This window comes from Sphaeramia orbicularis, chromosome 20 (assembly GCF_902148855.1).
Source record: "Sphaeramia orbicularis chromosome 20, fSphaOr1.1, whole genome shotgun sequence".
Classification (NCBI taxonomy): domain Eukaryota; kingdom Metazoa; phylum Chordata; class Actinopteri; order Kurtiformes; family Apogonidae; genus Sphaeramia; species Sphaeramia orbicularis.
In genome coordinates, this window is record NC_043976.1 from 10,215,940 (window position 1) to 10,236,953 (window position 21,014).

At 36.2% G+C, this 21,014-nt stretch overlaps 1 protein-coding gene across 3 annotated transcripts in view; it reads right to left on the bottom strand.

The window, feature by feature from the left end:
* The window catches only part of dlgap1b (discs, large (Drosophila) homolog-associated protein 1b), a 149,295-nt gene that overhangs the window by 72,068 nt on the left and 56,213 nt on the right, over positions 1-21,014 (bottom strand). For all 3 annotated transcript variants that reach the window (XM_030122933.1, XM_030122932.1, XM_030122934.1), the window contains exon 2: positions 15,220-15,305. The gene's annotated coding sequence lies outside the window, so the exon portion shown is untranslated. The remainder of the gene's footprint in view (positions 1-15,219; positions 15,306-21,014) is intronic.

Here is a 21,014-nt window from a genome sequence, read left to right on the forward strand (position 1 = left end):
ACTGATTCAGTAAATGTGTAAGTGTGGTGGTATGTTTGTCTCCATCAGTGTGTTTATAATCAGTATTACTATGACAAAGAAGTCACCAAAACAGCAGAAAATAAAACTGCATTAAAATACATGAGTGACATATAAAAAAGTATTCAAACATAGTTTTTCTACAGTCAAGCAAAAACACACATGAGGTATATTTGCCTATTCAGTGGAGGCACTTTAACCCATAAAAACATAAACATCCAGCAGTAACCAAAGCAATCTACTGATCTAAAATGTTTAATACCTGTTGATCCACTAATCCTATCAATATAGGTAAATAATTGGTGTAAAATACAGTTTGTCGTTTTTTCATGGTCATCAGATATGATCCATTTGGACGCTCAGATGCTCTGTAGTTACCGTGGAAACACTGTCATCTTCTACAACATTGATTCACCAGTAAAATCCATGGAGTTGGATCAATGACAGTGGATGGACACACTTGTTTTTATGTTCAGTTATTGATATCTTTGCTGAAAAAGTCACTATTTCTTGAGTGTTCCCTGTTTTTGATATAATAACCCTCAACTTTACTGCGATCCTTAATGAACAGCTACATGATCAGTGGATTAAATATAAGAAAATACATGAATTACACTAGTGTTTTGTCAACCTTAGGGTCGGGACCCCACGTGGGGTCGCCTGGAATTCAAATGGGGTCACCTGACATTTCCAGTAATTGATAAAAAAAAAAATTAAAAAAAATAATGGTGAGTTAACAGAGACAATCCCAATACATAAAAGACATGACAAACTGTGAAGCTGAAACTGCAGCACTGTGGTTCTGTTTATCTGTCAAATGTTCATTGTGGTCGGTTTCAGATGCTGCAGCTCTTTCATAATTCATAGTTTGAGTTCTTGTTTGTTCAGTATTAATTGTCAGCCTTGTAAATACAAGCTGGACTGACTGTACATATCCCGACCAAGGAAAATAAAATTCCCACTTTGTGCAGAAATCTCAACCTGGCTTTTCTGCCTCCATCCATAATAATATACATTACATAGCCTAAATGTCAGCTAAAATTAATGTTTATTTGCAACATAGTATGACAAACTATTACATGATCAAAAACAAATTAATTTTAGCAAAAAAAATGTCTCCATCCAGAAATGTGTGATGTTAAAATGGGGTCACAAGCCAAAAAAGGTTGGGAACCAGTGGTTTACACTGAAAAAATGCAAAATAACGAAAATAACATTACAATCAATGGTAATAAATCACTTAAGAAAGGTTAAATATAAAAAAAAATCATTAGGGAACTGCCACAAAAGTAGCACTGGATCTTTATGGGTTAAAAGACACACTTACAGCAACTTTAACAAAACTCACACGCATTTATAAATATTTCACTAACTGGAAAAAAAAGAAACACATGCTCAGGAGAACTGCAAAGCAGAGTGACAGAGAGGATATTCTCATTGTGGATGTGTGAACACTGCCTTTAAAAACAAAATCCTCCAGAGAAAAATGCCACTGAACATTTTAAAGACAGCCTGGGGCCAAAAAGCCATTGGGGGAAATGCTAATTTTTGTGTGTTTCCGGATTATGTTGAAGTGGCTTTTAGGAATGTCAGGAGAGGTTGGGAGCCACTAACTTTAATGTCTTGCTGTTAAAATGACTCTTAAATGATAGATGGAAGTCTCCCTCGACTGTCCTGTCTGGCTGCAGTGAGATGGCATTTTTAAGAAACAAAAAGTGCAAATTAGTGGTTTTGCTTCATATGATGTGCTTCATAAAACATATGAAGAACTGCAAAAGTAATATCGGACATGATAACAGCCACATAAAAATGGTCAATTGGTAGAAATAAAATGATTTCTGTATTCTATCTCCTTCCACATTTTTCATCTAAAGGCCTTTCAGACTTTCCTCCACAGATGAAGTCTGGCAGCTCATGTATTATACACTATATGGACAAAAGTATTGGGACATGTTGAATTCAGGTGTTTCTTTTCTAACAGGGTCTGGGATCCAAAACAATCATGACAAATTTAATAATATAGTTTTATATTGTGATAAATATCTTTGCATTGCATTGGTTTGTTTAGTTAAAATTGTTATTTTTGCTTTCAAAATGCCTCAGAGATGGTTTTTACTTAATTTCTCTCAACATCGAGCCGTAAATAACATTGCATAGATTTTTTTTTTTTTTTATCCATGACTATGATTTTAAATTTTCTACCTCTAAATTTCTAAAATATTTTTTATGCTCTGACTGTAAATAATAATGTTCTACCACAGTCAACTTTCTACTTTATTCGTATCTCACTTAGGAACAAAAACCTCCCATTAAACTTTATGGAAAATCAGCAAGAACAGGACATCTTACAGCTGTAGTCATGACATGTCCCAATATTTTTGTCCATACAGTTTATAAACATCAGTATTTCCCAAAAGTTTAATGGAAGATTTTTCTTCTTAAATGAGATGTGAAGAAAGTAGATGTTTAGCTGTGGTAGAAAAGTATTATTTACAGTCAGAGCATGAAAAATATTTTAGAAATTTAGAGATAGAACATTTAAATCATAGTCATGGATAAAAAAAAACAAACAACAAAATCAAAGAAAACTAAACAATGCAATGATATTTACCACAATATAAAACTATTTAATGACATTTGTCATGATTGTTTTGTAGCCCAGACCCCTGTTAGAAAAGAAACACCTATAGAGACAGTAGAATATCAAGGGGAGCCTCATATACTTTATGAATTTTCCTTTGGCAAAGCAAATTTTTAAAGCACAAAAGGGCATCCAGACTACTATTCTGCTCTTATGATGCTGGACAAGTAAAAAGAAAGAAAGATAGACAGATAGATAGACAGATAGATAGACAGATAGACAGATAGACAGATAGATAGATAGATAGATAGATAGATAGATAGATAGATAGATAGATAGATAGATAGATAGATAGATAGATAGATAGATAGATAAAATAAGAAAAAAAGAAACACCTGAATTCAACATGTCCCAATACTTTTGTCCATATAGTGTATGTCCTCTGTGATTTGTTTTTTTTTTTTAGGTTTTATTCCAAATATTCACTAATTAAATAAATGCTTGGCATCTTATCAAAGCATGCTAGATAATCTGACATACTTGCAACCTTTTTTTTTTTTCATCTTATTTTCTTGTTTTTAGCAGACACATCATTAAACCTTGTCATGTCCGCTGTTCCACATATGCATAATGGCCATGCTATGACATCTGTATTGACTGCATTATGGAAACACATGCCTTCATAGATGGATTGATGTTCCCAGTTTCCCCAAGACAGCTCCTTTGTCACAACCAAACTAATTAGACCGACTGTCAGGGCTCTCTCTGACAAATAGAGCGAATGTGTTGAGTTATAGCTCAGGACCAACTGAACACATTCCACAGACAAATTCCTCTAGTGATGAGGTCTATTTGATGAAAGTAAACAAATTAATAGGAATATTAAGTCCGGACAAAGTATGTTGTTGTTTTTTCCCTTGTTGAGCCGTCACTGACCATTAAGTGGCTTCATAAAGGAACTTCAGCCACTCATAGCTGTGCAGCACTCAGTGAACTTATAATTATATCAGTGAAGTTTATATCAGATTGACAGAGACAGTGAATGAAAATAATCCACTGTAATGCATTTATGAGGTTATATTATAAATTAGCAAGTTCCAAGGACGAATCTGAAATATTCATTATTCATTCGCTGGGAATCCTTTTGATCATTTTAATGGAAAAGTCTGAACTCAGTGGATGTGACACTTCACTATAAGTACAAAACAAAAGGTCATGACTCCAGTGACAGCCGCTGTAAAACTGGAGGTTCAATATATCATAATTATAAAGTGAGAAGTGAAGTTAAAAGACAAGCTTCTCAGCTCTTCATTTCTCACACTATATTTAGAATTATTACAGAGCTGCTACAAAAACACAGCATTTCGATGTTTTTGCATTTACAATTTTTCAGCAAAATAGTTTGAGGGCTCCTTTGGGCTATTGCAAATGTTATACTAAATATTATATCATATCGGTGTAATTCAAGAAAGCAAAACAGTACTTGTGTCTTAATAGGGGAGAGAATTACCAGCTGATTCATTATCCCAGGTTAAGGTTGGCATTTAAAAGATAAACGATCTGCTTTTGATTGTAGATATAGCCTAGTGTACAGTAATTTACCCTCTCATGCATGAATTACGAGAACCTTAGTAAAGATTTTTCTTCTTAAGTGTTTTTATTCCTCCTTACACATGAAAAAACAAAACAAAACAATGCAATCAACTTTTTTTTCATGGAGTTACAAAAATGTCCATGCATTTAATTTTTAAAGTAAACAAACATGTGTTTAAAACCCAATATCAGAAAGTACGGAAGAGGATTAGGGCCACTGGAAAAAAATACAATAAACTAAGGTCCAATATGTATTTCTTATTATTATTATTATGAGAAAAAAAAAATCAGAATTCTGATGGAGAAAAAAGTCAGAATTCAGAGAAAAAAGTCAGAATTCAGAGAAAAAAGTCAGAATTCTGAGTTTAAAGTCAGAATTCTAAGGAAAAAAAGTCAGAATTCTGAGTTTGAAGTCGGAATTCTAAGGAAAAAAAAGTCAGAATTCTGAGTTTAAAGTCAGAATTCTGAGTTTAAAGTCAGAATTCTAAGGGGAAAAAAGTCAGAATTCAGAGAAAAAAGTCAGAATTCAGAGAAAAAAGTCAGAATTCTGAGTTTAAAGTCAGAATTCTAAGGGAAAAAAGTCAGAATTCTGAGTTTAAAGTCAGAATTCTAAGGGGAAAAAAGTCAGAATTCTGAGTTTAAAGTCAGAATTCTAAGGAAAAAAAAGTCAGAATTCTGAGTTTAAAGTCAGAATTCTGAGATTAAAGTCCAGTGGCCCTAAGCCTGTTCCATAAGAAAATAATATGAAATAAAAACATTTTAATGCTGCAAATCTGATGTTTTCTCACATTTTAACATATTCTAGTCCTAGTTATTACTCACGTCATGGAAATAACATGCAAAAAAAAAACAACAACAACCTGTGTCTAACAAATAACAGGTAATTTACACTCAAACATGTTAGTGCAGATCAGGTTTATGAAGAACAGCAAAGTGACAGTAATGGTCGGAATATCAGTGAATGGGATAGTGCGTAAACAGCTACTGTGTTGGCTGATATGGAACTAAACCAACAAAACCCATGAATATACAAGAGAACAGCTGGAGAAGAACTGTCCACTGTAGTGACCACTATGCATGAAAGGGTTAAGCCAGTACAATTATATAATTTCTAAAGGCTGCAATTTATAATTAACCCTTTCGTGCATAGTGGTCACTACAGTGGACAGTTATTCTACAGCTGTTCTCTTGTATATTCACGGGTTTTTGTTGTTTTAGTTCCATATCAGCCAACACAGTGGACACTTATGCATCATCCCATACACTGACATTCATACCATTACTGTAACTTTGGTTACAGTAATGATAAACCTGATCTGCACTAACATGTTTGAGTGTAAATCCATTGTGATTTGTAAGACATAAAGTTTTTTTTTTTTTTTTTTTTGCATATTGTCTACATAAAGTGAATAATAACCAGCATTAGATTATGTTAAAATGTGAGAAAACATCAGATTAGCAGGATTAAAATGTTTTTATTTCATTGTTTTTATCTCATTTTCTGATATTAGGTTTTAAACATGTTCCTTTACTTCAAAAATTAAATGCATGGACATTTTTGTAACTACATGAAAAAAAAAAAAAAAAAAAAAAAACTCAAGCGCAATTTTTTTTTCATGCCTAAGGAGGAATAAAAACACTCAAGAAAAAAATCTTGACAAAGGTTCTCATAATTCATGCATTAAAGGGTTAAAGTCGTTTCTTTTTCTATGTTTAAGTTCTGAGCAAATCTCAGCACTATTCACTCTCCTTGTTTACTTTATGGTGTCCTTGAGTTCCAAGAAAGGCGCCTATAAATAAAATGTACTCTTATTGTTATGTCTTTTTCACTAAACTGTGCAGTGAAAACACAGCACAGATAACTAATTACTGCCCAGTAGCTAAAATACTGAAGCTCATGTGTTATAAGGAATATTAATGCTATATCATATAAGTAAAACATCCCTTTAAGCTTTTCTAAATGACCTACTGCTATAAACCTTGATATTACAAAGTGTGAGAAATTACCAACTCCTTTCTCTCCCTTCTTTTTTAATAAACTTCAATAAAGCTACCCATAAAAAGCAGCCAAGGAAATTGGACAAGGAGTACAGCATCACCATGGAAACAAATGGATTTTCTGGTGGAAAACAATGCGTTTTCACCCCAGCTAATGAGAACTCATATGTACCGAGCGCTCTGGGATCATGTGTGGACAGAAACAGAAGTCGCCATTTCTTCGGCTTTATATCTTCATGTATCTGCGGGGCATGTGAGCGCACCGTGGACCAAAGCAAACACACAGCCCAGTCCTCATCTCAGACCTTTGGACTTCACAAGATAGCCACCAACTTTATTTGTTTTACTGGCAAGTAAACACTACATGGATTAGTATTTTGGAAGTAATGCCTATTAAGAATTTTTTCAGGCAAAACTTTTCATGAGAAATTAAAAAAAAGACCTTTAATCTATGGGTACAGAAACAGAAGCGATAAGAGTCACCTAAAGCCCGTCTGTGTAGGATCAGAGAGGGGTTTTTCTGCCAAAATAACACTCCTCACATGAATGTTCGTCTCTTTCTGGTAGCTTATTGCTCATCACCTCAGTAAAAAACATCTTGGTTTTAATTTAACATTACCCCTGCACAGAGATGAATTCAAAACAGACAAAAATGCACATTTTATTACATGTTTATATGCTATCAAAATAAAGTGCTCCATTCCTTTCACTTAATATGCATTTTATCAGAATCCTTCTTATAATGGGACACAGTCACATCCCGAATGCTGCTCTGAGCCTGGCAACAAACAAACTAATAAAACGGCAGGTAAAAGGCACCCGTCTGTGTTTGGATATGCACATTTCCATGTTTGGATACACAGAATAATAACCTTCATGTTTATATTCTCTCTTAAGAGCTGTGAAATCTGGGGCGCCTAATCCTGGACTACGTAGCAGCGGCTCATTGCTGTGACGGTGATAACTAAATCGTCCCCTAGAGAGGGCTTGTGTACTTGTGTTACTCTTTGCATGTTCTACATAAACCACCACAGCTTCATCCATCAACTGCAGCCACGACCCACACGTGGTAAAAAGTTGCTAATGCTGCTAATGTCAGTGTAAGTCCTGCAACCGTGTCTTCCTTGTGGCGTTTCTGCTGTGTTGGTGCACTTGTAGCTGATAAACATGCTGCTGCTTCTGCTGCTTCTTCACAGCTGCTGTTTTCACTCGTGCAGTTATGTGAGCAGGACAAACACACTGAATGTGGACAATTAAACAACTACACAAAGCAAAATACATGAATTCATCCGCTTCACTGCGGCCTTGCACTGATGATTTTCCAATTCACTCTCTACTCATTACAAATGGCAGATCATTCATATAGATTTTCACACAGAGACCTTCCATTTCTGCAGGAGCAGCGTGGTTATCTGATTACCCAGTGTACACAGTACGGTCACATGCCACTGTCAGCGAGTATTACCGTCAAAGGCATGCCAGAGGCGTCAAAACAGTAAGGTGATTTCAAGCAACAGATTCTACAGTTAATTACATGTCAGGAACCACAGTTGACCCCAAGTGCACACAGATAATTTGCTGATATGCACTTTAACTGTTATTTTATCAAACATGCTACATAATAAGTCTTTTATATTGAAAAGAGCAGGTTACCTCTAATAGTACACGACAATTTGTGATTTTTGTGTGGTTCTGAGAGATGATCTTTTTGAGAAACACCTTATGCAGTGGGCTACGAACCAACTGAAGCCTTTTGATGAGATTACGTCGACTCCATCCCTAAGACTAATACCAGGCTATCTGCTTAACGTCTGAGGGCAGGGGTCACAGCCTGGTAGTAGGAGGAACTGTGGAAACAGTTAAGAAAAAACTGGAGGGTTTGTCCCTCTTCTTCACTGTGGGTGGCATGTCACATTGAGGACACGTCAGCAGATGCCTGACAGATCCGGGAGTGGGACCCAACTGAGCAAGAGGGGTGGGGGCTATGAGGGGTGGGGGGGGAGCTAACCCGCTGTCTATTCGCATGAGTGCTGGTGGACGCATATCCACTGCGACACACAAGTACACAAGGCAGGCAAATACAAATACAGATACATGGCCATGCATATGTGCACACACACACACACACACACACACACACATATACACATACACACTCACACTGTGGCTGTGAGGCATAATTCCAGCTCTCCCTGCACGCTGTGGAGATTTGAGCCTGGACCAAACACGCTGCCTGCACAGAGAGCAGGTGTCAGACCAGGTGAGCGCTGTGCACTGACGGTTAGCAGCTAGCTTCCAGCTAACTTCACATCAAAAGTTGGCGGCATGGAGCGGGCTTGAAAGTTCCCAACTAAATGGAATCAGCAAGGCTTATGTCATCAAAAGGGACTCAATTATGTCTCCTGTCAACCCAGGCTTAGCCAGTGTCTATCAAAGACTCAAGACTGAGATCCTGTTGCTAAACTCAGATTATTCAAACTGTTTCCCTCAGCAGAAATTCAGACATGTTATATCATTCGGGGCAGGCATTTACCAACATTAAATAAATAGCATCCCATTAAAATGGAAGAGGAGAAGACAGACAGAGAGAAAAAAGGAGGACAGCCAGAAAAGAGGGGGACGGAGATGAGATGTTGACTAATTCAACGGGTTTGTGCATCACAGAGTTCTATTTCAGATAGACGCTCATGTTTGCTCTACTTTCATAATTTACAATTATTTCCAAAATGCTAAAGAACTCTTACTCATTCATTCAAGGCCAACAGAATCAATGTTTCTTATGTAAAAACCTGAGGTAACAGAATGAAAACTGCATGTTTTTTGGTTGTTTTCCTAACAGCAGTGCTCAGGATGTGGCTTTTTCTCTTGAAGTCAAACATTCACTGTGAATAGAAATAAAGAAATCGAAGCAATTTATATTTACATTTGAATGATAACATTAAAGACCAGTGTCACATAGAATGAAGTTCAAAGGAAGTCTATCTATCTATCTATCTATCTATCTATCTATCTATCTATCTATCTATCTATCTATCTATCTATCTATCTATCTATCTATCTATCTATCTATCTATCTAATATTTTTGTTGTTTTTTTATAATGTTGCTAAGAGATAAGAGTAAAGAAAATGGAAAAAGCTTAAGCCTCCTTCATTTTCAGCTGTGTAATGTGAATTTTTCAATTCTCCATTTATTTCTACTGCATCCTATTTTTAGCTAATTTTATTGCTTTGTATTTTAATTGCTTTAATTATCCTTAATGGTTCTTCTGTTTTTTTATTCTATTGAATTACCTTTCATTGATTGCATCACCATTGTTTATTTGAGTTTCTTGCAGTATTTCCTTCAATTGTTCCAGATTATTCATTAAATTCTTTGTTCTCATCAGCATTGTTCCCTATTATTTTCTCTACTGCATTGTGCATGAGGCTTCAATAAATTTGGAAGTAAAATAAAGGTTGAATTAATGAATGACTGGTGAATTTTAGTGGGTTTCCATTACACAGAAGGAATGTTATGTATTTTACTCTGACTGGAGAATTATTCCAAAGCTTCTAGTAATATTTATTTTATAATCATGGAATCATTTTTTTTTTTTTTTACAGTGTGCTTCAAAATACTTTTACACCACCGGTATTGCCCTTGCATAGTCAAGTGTTGAATTGAGAAGTGTTGAGTGTGTGAAAGGTGATTTGCTGTTGAGTGTTTCATGAACAGCTAAATGAACCGTGAAATGTGCCGCTCATTGAGCAAGTTAAATTAGCTTACAATTTCATAAACCGCTCAGGTAAATACAGATAACAGGCTACATCTTCCTGCTATTCTGAGGCGTAATGAGCACTGCATTAAACAGCAATAACTTTTTTGTGCATTAGATGTTATCGTGGACAATGCTCAAGATGTCAACCTGGGTCAAGCTGTGTGATTTCAGCAGAAAAAAAAAGATAAAATCTCAAATTAAGCTTGAAAGGTAGAGAAAGGATTTAATCAAAGTTTGCAAATGTGTTCTTTGAAATAATGAACTGGGGATACTCTAAGATAAGGAAGACATGGCTGAGTGTTTCCCAGTATTCTATAATAAAACCTTATTAACATATAAATTATAAAACTACTTTTAAAGTCTGAACCAGTTACACGCTGCATAGGTGTACTAATGAACATTTGTGATTTCAGCAACTTATCAAATAGCCAAAATAATGTATTAGATGCTGTTTCTTTTAGCGTTTTGCACCATTTTTGATCATTAAAAACATTACCAGAACTTGCTTTGGAGCTCCACAGCTGATCAGGATTGTTGTTGACTTAGTAGATGACCTGAGTCCAGGCTGTTTCCTGTTATTCACAGACAACTGACGATGAGCACATCCAGTTTTAGAACTGAATAATGAGGAGCTCTTGCAGATTTCTACATTTAGGAGCGTATTCAATGACTCAGCTTCAAGTGCAGTGGTTTACTTTCTGACATTCCAGTCACCTTTTCCTTTCCCCTCATTTCTACCTGCCCCCCCAGACTCTGTCTTTTCAGTTTTATCTCTCCTCTAATGCTTCTGTATTCTTTGATTATTTCTTTTTTCTTCTATTTCGCTCCCCAACCCAGGGTGTCCGTTCTGTTCTGTTGCGATTGCCAGTATCAGCGTCATGACTCTCCTCCCATTGGCCAAGATTTACTTCATCTGATTGTCCCTAATTACACACTCATTCACACCTAATCTCCATAAACACACTCCACTGAAAACCGCTTGATGTTGGAAACCCAAAATGTTGTTTTCACAGGATAACATCAAGATTTCAGTATTTGAAAAAAACTGTTAAATCGAAGAGTGGGACTGAACAGCAGGAAGGCTGTGATACAGCCTCTGCTATCAACCTGTTTATCCCACATCCTGCTGAATCCTTCCCTCACTCTTCAGACTTGTCTCTGGCTCAGTTTGTGAACCACGTCTTCTTCTTTACAAGCAGCCTTCGATAATGATGATGACCATGATGACAATGATGATTTTTTTCAAATGGTAAACTGTGCTCGCAGTAAATCCAGCTTCTTGGCAGAGGCCCCGGGCCTTAGGGTTCACAATTGGCTTGTCTACAAGAACTGAGCCAGAGATGGGATCCCATGCGTGATTGTACATTAACCACTCATGGTAATGACGACACACCATTTGCCTTCTAATTTAGCTGCTGTAATTATTATGAGCATACTGTTGTGAGCACACAAGTAATGTTCTAATTGTGTATACCATTATTTTTCTGAATCCTACAAGGATAATGCCTGGGGCTGGGCAGCGGTGAGAATTTGGCATCATAATATAACGCTTATGATTCAGTATGTTATGGAATACTGACATACTATAAACAACATTTTGTGATTGTTTTAAATGGAATCTGGGGGCGAAACAGCTGGGGTGTAGAAATATGGAGTGTTCAACACATAATTTCCTGTATTCTGGTGAATTCTATCACCTGATTTATGTCATCAGCTAATGATGGCACATGATACTCAGTGCATTCAGATGTTCTGTATAGCATTGATATACTTCTACACAAAAGCCTGTGCATAGGTATTCATAATAGTTTAACCCATAAAGACCCAGTGTCTTTTGTGGTAGTTCCAAAATGATTTTTTTTCTCTTTATTTAACCTTTATTAAGTGATTTATCACCATTTATTGTAATATCATCCTCTGTATTTTGCAAATTTTCAGTGATAATTAAGTATTTTCTCATATTTAATTTACTAATCATGTAGGTGTTCATAAAAGCTGAGATTAAAGTTGAAGGTAATTATACCTGAAAGAGAGAAAACTGAAGAAAAACTGACTTTTTCAGCAAATATATAAATAACTGAAGATAAAACAAGTTTCTCCAATCACTGTCATTTATCAAACTCCATGGGTTTTACTGGTGAATCAACGTTGTAGAACACAGGTGTCAAACATGCGGCCCGGGGGCCAAATCTGGCCCGCCAAAGGTTCCATTCCGGCCCACGGGATGAAAGAGCAAAAATTAACCTGAACAGTCAAGGTTGTCAAAATCATTTTGGTTCAGGTTCCACATACAGACCAATGTGATGTCAAGTAAAAATAACAACACAATAACCCATAAATAATGACAACTACAAATTCTCTTTGTGAAAAATTACGTGGAAAAAATTTAAGTGAAAAAAATAACATTACACTGTGAAAATATTTACATTTACAAAACTATTCTTTCACAATAAAATGCAAATAAATACATAACTAAAAACAGAGATGAACAACCCAAAATGTGCACTTTTAACAATATTCTGTCTGTTACTAAATGTTTTGTGCATTTATGGATCCACTGTGATCTGTAGTTGTGTTAGTAATAAGAGATGTAATATTGTAGAAATTCTTCAAATTTTAGTTCCAAACTCCAAAATTTTAACAGTATTTGCCTGTTACCAAATGTTTATGTAACATTGTGTGTAATGTACACGTATAAATAATAAGTCAAGGCATAATATTGTTAAAATTGCACTAATTTTTCAAATGAAATTTCTGCTTTTTCAGGTTATTCACATCTTTTTTGTTAAATGTAAATATTTTCATAATTTAATTGGGGTTTTTTTGTACTAAAACAAAAAGAAAAACTTGAATTTGTCATTATTTATAGGTTAAGTCATTATTTCACTGGTCTGGCCCGCTTGAGATCAAACTGGGCTAAATATGACCCCTGAACCAAAATGAGTTTGACACCCCTGTTGTAGAAGATGACGGATGACGGTGTTTCCACGTTCACTACGGAGCCTCTCAACGTCTGTTGACCATGAAAAGACGACAAACCGCATTTTACACCAATTATAGACATGTTTTGATAGGATTAATGGATTAACAGGTATTAGACGCATTAGATCAGTAGATGGATTTGGTCACCAGTGGTTGTTTGGGTCTTTACGGGTTAATTTCAATGGCCGTCTGACTACGCCACAGTTACCAAAACTTGTCACCACGCCAGTTTTTTGGTATAATCCTGCCTTAGTCTGTGGTTTCGGACGGCACTCATGGTTTTGATACAACTGCGGGTGTCTTGTGCGACATGTGACACAGATCTTGGAAATACAAGCATGCCAAACAGTAATAGGCATGATTACAGCCTAGATGATAAGGAGATTTCCACCAGTAGCATCCTGTTTCCTTTAAGTTAACGTCTGTTTCATCTGAGATTTCTAAATCTCCCGTCACATAACGCACCATCATAACATCACACTGCTCTCCTGCGATGTCAGCCCTCTCTTTCACACAGACGTCAATGTGGAGTACCTCTTCTGCTGCCTTAAAGATGGAATTACAATAGCCTCCAATTCCCTGTTTGTACCTTTTATACAGAATTGCATGGCAGAATACAGGCACATCATTCCCACCTTGAACATGTGTAAAAGAGGCTTATTTTTAAAATGAATGCACACTTTTAGGTGCAATTTTTTCAATATTTCTGACAGTTTCATAGTGACTACATATCATATCTGACCCCAACTTTATTAAAATATTGGCAATATAATACCTGCATTAGTAAGGAATAGCCTGTTGTATTATAAGCAAGCATGAATTATTATGCTAGGGCAGTGGTTCCCAACCTTTTTTGTCTCATGACCCCATTTTAACATCACAAATTTGTGGGGACCCCAGACATTCAAAACAGAGACTTTTTTTTTTTTTTTTTTTGCTAAAATTATTATTATTTTTTTTTTGTTTTTTGATCATGTAATAGTTTGCTACACCATGCTGCAAATAAATATTAATTTTAGAGGACATTTAGTCTATAAAATGTAAATTATTATGGACGGAGGCAGAAAAAAACAGGTGTAGATTACTGCACAAAGTGAGAATTTTATTTTTCTTGATCAGGATATGCACAGTCAGTCCAGCTTGTATTTACAAGGCTGACAATTAATACTGAACAGTAAGTCAAATTATGAATTATGAAAGAGTTGCAGCATCTGAAACCGACCACAATGAACATTTGAAAGATAAACAGAACCACAGTGCTTCAGTTTCATCTTCACAGTTTGTCATGTCTTTTATGGATTGGGATTGTCTCTCTCAACTCACCATATATTTTTTTATTAGTAAGTTTTTCTTTTTCTTTTTATCAATTACTAGAAATTTTAGGCGACTCCATTTGAACTCCAGGCAACCCCGACTCCAAGGTTGAAAAACACTGCACTACATCTTCGTAATAAATCCTAATAAATCACTGTGCAAACTGCACGGTCAGCCACTGAAACCAAGTATTCATCCTAATATTCCAAACCCCAGTTGTTCTATATACAGAACCTATCATTTCATGGCGACTTTGAGGTTTTTCTTTAAGTAGGCCAACAGATTTATCAGTATTAATGGATTAAGATTAAAACTTTAGGACAAATGTTTTTTTTATGTCACTGCTCTCGCTGCCCTCTCCACTGTTTGCTCTCTACACTACATTACTAGAATGCTTTAACTTATTTCACGTTCAGCAATTTTACTTGCTATTAAGCACTTTGCCACACTTTTTAAACTGTTTATCTCGCCACCGCCATCTGCTCTGTCACCAGTTATCATTACGCAAACAGGAAAAAAAAATTTCATCCAAACAGCTGGTGTGTGAGACCTCCTTTTCATTTTGCCACTTCATCTCATCTCCTTGTTCTAGTGACATCCACCTTTTTCCTGCCATTCACCCCCCCCATACCCCCGTCACTCTCTACTTCTGTGTGTTTTTACGTCTCACTCCTGCAGCCATCGATGGTAGGCTGTCAACCTCTCAACAGATGCGGTTCCGATTAGAGAGCACCAAATGGATGTAGCCGACACCAGCTCTGTTCAGAAGGTCAGAGGTGGAATTGTCAGTGTGAAAGCTGAGCATACAGCCTTAACACAGCTGATATTATATGGTATGTTTAAGTTTTTCTGTGCCGCTTTAACCACTTTATGAGCACTCACTGACCTGCACATCAATAAAAGCTGCATCTGAAGCTACTATAGGCATTAAAATGACCCAGTGGAGAACAAGCATGAAGAGAAACACTACTCACCTTCTTTATTGTCTCATTTTTGACATCTTTTTTCTCCTGTGCTTAATTCCAGGGTCCTATTCCTTTATGTGTGCACATTTTTTCACCTATAAGAGATGCAAAACAGAGATGGTGTTTGAGATTTAAGGTCAAGGGGCAGTGGATTTTTCAAGCCCTGTATAATAACTTGGAGTATGAAAGAGCAAAGACATTGTGTCGGCCAGTGAATCAGCCTCTGAATAAAAACACAGTGCAAATTAATTCATCTTTGACTTCATTCAAAGCTGGACAGCTGTTGAAATTAATATCTTAGTCAAAGTAATAAATACTATTTCCTCTAGCATTAAAATTATATATATATAGGTTAATTCTCCTGTCAGTGCTCTTGACCACAGAGCTGATGAAGGTGTGGAGTTGGTCCCTGAATGCCTTCAATGGCAACTCACTGCTCCTAATGTGCTAAGAGCTAATGCTAACTCTGCTGTTAACACACACCTGTTCCCATGATCGCATTCCATCTACATCCTCTAACAAATTCAGTTCTCACATACAAAGTCCTGAATAACCAGGCACATCACTGCTATTTGTCAAATCTCTCCTTAAAAGTCACCTTTTTAGTTTGGCATTTAGTTCTTTTGTTCTGCTGAGGCCACTTTTATTCCTATCATCTGTACTGCATAATTCTATGAATGTTGTAAATTCTTCTTTGTATCTATTTGTTTTAACAGGTGTCTTTGACTGTCTTGAATAGCATTATACATATAAAATATACTACTACTACTACTACTACTACTACTACTAGGGATGCACCGATACCACTTTTTTCCAGACTGAGTATGAGTATGAGTACTTACATTTGAGTACTTGCCAATACTGAGTACCAATACAAGTATTTAATAATCCCATTCCAGTTCTTAGTTCCTTTTGCAAATGTGCTTTATTGTCGTTGTCGTTAGCCTGACTGGAACAAAGTGCTGCTACTGACATTTAATGTGTTGGAATGAGCGTTTCTCAATTAATCCACCAGGGGGCACCACTCTGAATTAACCATACAGGACAAATACCACAAAGAAGAGTAAAGTTTTTTTGAGAAGAAGAAGAGGAAGAAGAAAGTCAGTAACAACAAACATGGAGATGACAGAGGTAACACTAATGTGATACTAATATTGCAGCGTTTTTGCTGGTAAAGTTTAAAAGCTTAGCTTCAGCAGGTAGAGAAAAGAGAAATGAGGGATAAGTTTTGTTTTCACTTCCGCTGGCGGCGGTCCGCACCGCTCCGTACTCCCAGTATCTGACTCTGTCTGGGTACGCATCCTCCAACACCTGGAAAATGGATAGAATGTACACAGAGGACGGACAGAACGCTGCGTCCGTATCTGTCTGTAACGTTACTTGCAGTCAGCGTTACTTTTATCACCGTCATTTATTTTGAAAAATCTCCACCCTCTCCACACTCCACACACATTACTCCATCTCTGCGTACCTGCTGCACTGAACTGTGAATGTCACACGGCTGTAAGTGGTATCAGTGCACCTGTATTGGATATCTTTTACGAGTACGAATACGAGTACACACACTGAGTATCGGAGCCGCTGCCCGGTACTCGTATCGGTATCGGAGCATCCCTAACTACTATACAGTTAAAAAATGCAGTGTCAATATTTCAGAGTCAAACAGTTTCAACCTAGATAGAGTGTTTATAGCTCTATGGAGAGTAAACCAGCTCTAACAGTGGAGTTAAAAGTTTGTAAAGTTTTGCACAGATGCAGTGTAAAATTCAACTGTACAGAGTGATGATTAGTGTCAGTCTGCCGCATTGCATTGTGGGTACCGGACATTTTACTCATTGTGTTGTATTTTATGTGCAGGGGTTCAAGGTGGGTTTGTGTTAATGTTTATTTAGGTTAATATGTCTGTTTTACAACATTTATTGGCCTTTTTATGATTTTTTTTTTATTAATGTGACACCATTAGTCAAACCTGTAGGCAGAACAATGCCAAACCTGATTTTTGCAGTGAAACAATAATTATATTACAAGCGGGGAGAACTTTGCTCTTTCAAAGGAAAAGCATGTCCTTGGGTGATTGAGTCCCATAGAGTAAACTTATGCTCTTTATGATCCCCACCTTGGGGACCCCTGCAATTCTATGTTGTTTCAATATTAGTATAGGGTGCAAACTGATAAAGAAAATAACACTACAGAGAAATAAATATTAAAACACTATAGAGTCACTTGTAAACTAAATCTGGAGTAAAAAATAGCTCTATAAAGTGTAATCAAATCAACTCACTGTGTTAAATGTTTTTACACATCTCATTGCTAATTTTGACACTGAATTGAGTAGAATTAACTCTGTGACACAGGACATTGAGTAAACTTAACTCTAAGTTTGCGTTGGACCAAATGTTATCTAAAACAGAGTTAAATTCAACTCTGAGAGTTAAATTGAGTGTGTATTATTAGCAATTCTAATGCTAGGTGCTGTGTGTATTTGGATTAATAAAATGCAGAGACCTAATTTCCCAACAGGGATAATGACGTGAGTTTTCTTTTAACCTTAAATATAAATAAATAAATTAATAAATAAATAATTACATATATAAATACATACATACATACATACACACACACACACACACACACACACACACATACATAAATAAGTGAGTATTATGCTCAAAATGGTAAATCATAGTAAATCTGTACCTGAATATCAAACCAAAATAATAATTAAAAAAAAAGATTATTCTTAATGTGATATTTATTTCTGGGTTATTATCTTCCCTAATAGTCATTAATTCCATTTGTGAAGGTTAATATGAGCCATTAGCCACTATTAGAACAAATTCTGCCGATGTGATAGTTTGGAAAATGCACCATCGGCTGCAATTAATCACCATTCCTGTGATATAACTATGTGTCGGTCAATGTGCTCGTGCTGTGCTGCTGCTCCCGGAGCTTTTTCCAGGCTCTTTTCTATGGTGTAATCACTGGTTAAACGCTGGGGGAAGGGTACACAAGGCAATACGAAGCAAAAATGAATAAAGAATTAAATAAATACAAAACCCTTTTACTGCATAGCCTGAGAAAAAAAGGGAAAACTTTGATCTTCAATGAGTGGATCGGCTAATCAGCCACAACCACAATCACAGCAACAACATGTTAGTTTTCTGCCTAAACCGTGTCTTATAAGAACCAACATCTTCAAAAAAAAAAAAAAAAGCACAGAGAACGAAGGATGGGAATGTGTGCAGAATTTACTGGCAGCAAGAAAAAAAGAAGGGGAGGAAATTCATTTTAAGCCTATTTGCGTTTGTTTAAATCTTGTGAGTTAATTCCTAGAGGTGTTTTGATGCAAGGTGAAACCACTCACTCAGCTTTACTATGAAGCGGTTCACTTGGTTAAGTATACAGCAACGACCTGTCAAGTTCTACAGGATTTCTTCTCACATTAAAGAGCTTATGTAAGAAACATCCAGCTCTGAGAAACAGCTTCTATAATTACTCCTTGTAATAACCAAATCAAACAGATTCATTGTTGTGCTTCTGAAAATAACATCCAGTTAATATTTCTTTTTTTTTTCTTTGGAAAGCATCCATTTCCTCATATCCCGTGAAGGTGATGAAGAGGAGGTGGCAGGTAGTTCAATGTGGGGGCACTGAACAGATGGTGGTCTGTCCAGCACACACCAGGTGGGACTGGGATGGGGCAGGTTGGACACACACACACACAGGTCAGGGGGAGGACACCGATACTCCTAGGGGACTCCATGCCTTTTTAACATGACAAGGATGCAGGGACACCAATGAAAAAAAAGCATTAAAATGCAAAGTTGATAATTATGACTTTCAAGTTTCGACTTTGCACTTTTATAGAAATCTTTAGTAAATGTAAAGAGCCTGTTATTTTTAGAAAAAATATAAATGTCAACTTTTAAACCTTTTGAGCTTGATGCAACAAAGGTGTCGATATAGACCACAGGTGTCAAACATGTGGCCTGGGGGCCAAATCTGGCCGGCTAAAGGTTCCATTCCGGCCCGCAGGATGAAAGTGCAAAAATTAACCTGAACAGTCCAGGTTGTCCAAATCCTTTTGGTTCAGGTTCCACATACAGACCAACGTGATCTACAGTAAAAATAACAACACAATAAACCATAAATAATGACAACGACAAATTTTCTTTGTGAAAAATTATGTGGAAAAATTATGAGTGAAAAAAATAGCATTACACTGAAAATATTTACATTTACAAAACTATTCTTTCACAACAAAATGCAAATAAATACATAAATAAAAACAAAGATGAACAACCCGAATTGTGCAATTTGAACAATATTCTGCCTGTTACTAAATGTTTTGTGCATTTATGGATCCACTGTGATCTGAGAGATGGAATATTGTAGAAATTGTTCAAATTTTAGTTCCAAACTCCAAAATTTTAACAATATTCTGCCTGTTACCAAATGTTTATGTAACACTGTGTGTAAATGTACATGTATAAATAATAAGTCGAGGTATAATTGTGTTAAAATTGCACTAATTTTTCAATGAAATTTCTGTTTTTTCAGGTTATTCACATCTTTTTTTGTAAAATGTAAATATTTTCATAATTTAATTGGGGGTTTTTTTGTACTAAAAAAAAAGAAAAACTTGGATTTGTCATTATTTATAGGTTATTAAGTCATTATTTTAGTGGTCTGGCCCGCTTGAGCTCAAATTGGGCTAAAGGGAAAGGGAAAAGGGAAAAAATTACACTGAAGATATTAATCATTTTAGTTCAGGTTCCACATTCAGACCAATTTAATCTTAATTGAGTGGGATCAGTAAAATACTATCATAGTAACCTGTTGGCTGTGGGTGGGGCTCTCGCATGGAGGCGTGCCCATGTGAGTGCAGGCCAGGTGTAGATCAGTGGTTCCTAACCTTTTTTGGCTCGTCACCCCATTTTAACATCACAAATTTCTGGTGAACCCAGACATTCAAAACAGACACTTTTTTTTTTCTCTAAAATGATTTTTTTTTTTTTTGTATCATCTCATAGTTTGCTATATTATGTTGCAAATAAACGGTAATTTTAGATTACATTTAGTCTATATTACGTATATTATTATGGACAGAGGCAGAAAAGCCAGGTGTAGATTACTGCACAAAGTGAGAATTCTATTTTCCTTGGTCAGGATATGTACAGTCAGTCCAGCCTGTATTTACAAAGCTGCAAATTAATACTGAAACAAACAATAACTCAAACTATGAATTATGAAAGAGCTGCAGCATCTGAAACTGACTACAATGAACATTTGAAAGACAAACAGTACCACAGTGCTTCAGTTTCAGCTTCACAGTTTGTCATGTCTTTTAGAGATTGTGATTGTCTCTCTCAACTCACCATATGTTTTTTTATTAGTACGTTGTTTTATTTTTTATTTATTTATTTTTCTTTTTAAATCAATTACTAGAAATTTCAGGCAACCCCATTTGAATTCCAGGTGACCCCACATTGGGTCCCGACCCCAAGGTTGAAAAACACTGGTGTAGACGATCTGCCTGATTAGACCAGACCATGCAGCCCAGAGAGAGGGGAACTTTAGCAGGGGAAGGAAATAATTAAATGTGTCCCAAGGGGTTCATTTTCAGAAATAGCACATTATATGAAACACAAAGGTTGATGTATAGGTTTATTTTGTAGATAGGTGTGAATGAGGTACATGTTTACTGGAAGCTTAAAGCTAATGTACATTGAGTTCACCTGTTGTTGAGGGGTTAGTGGTCTGAGCCAGACCTATTTGAAAGGGTCTGGAGTCATGTGCCTGTC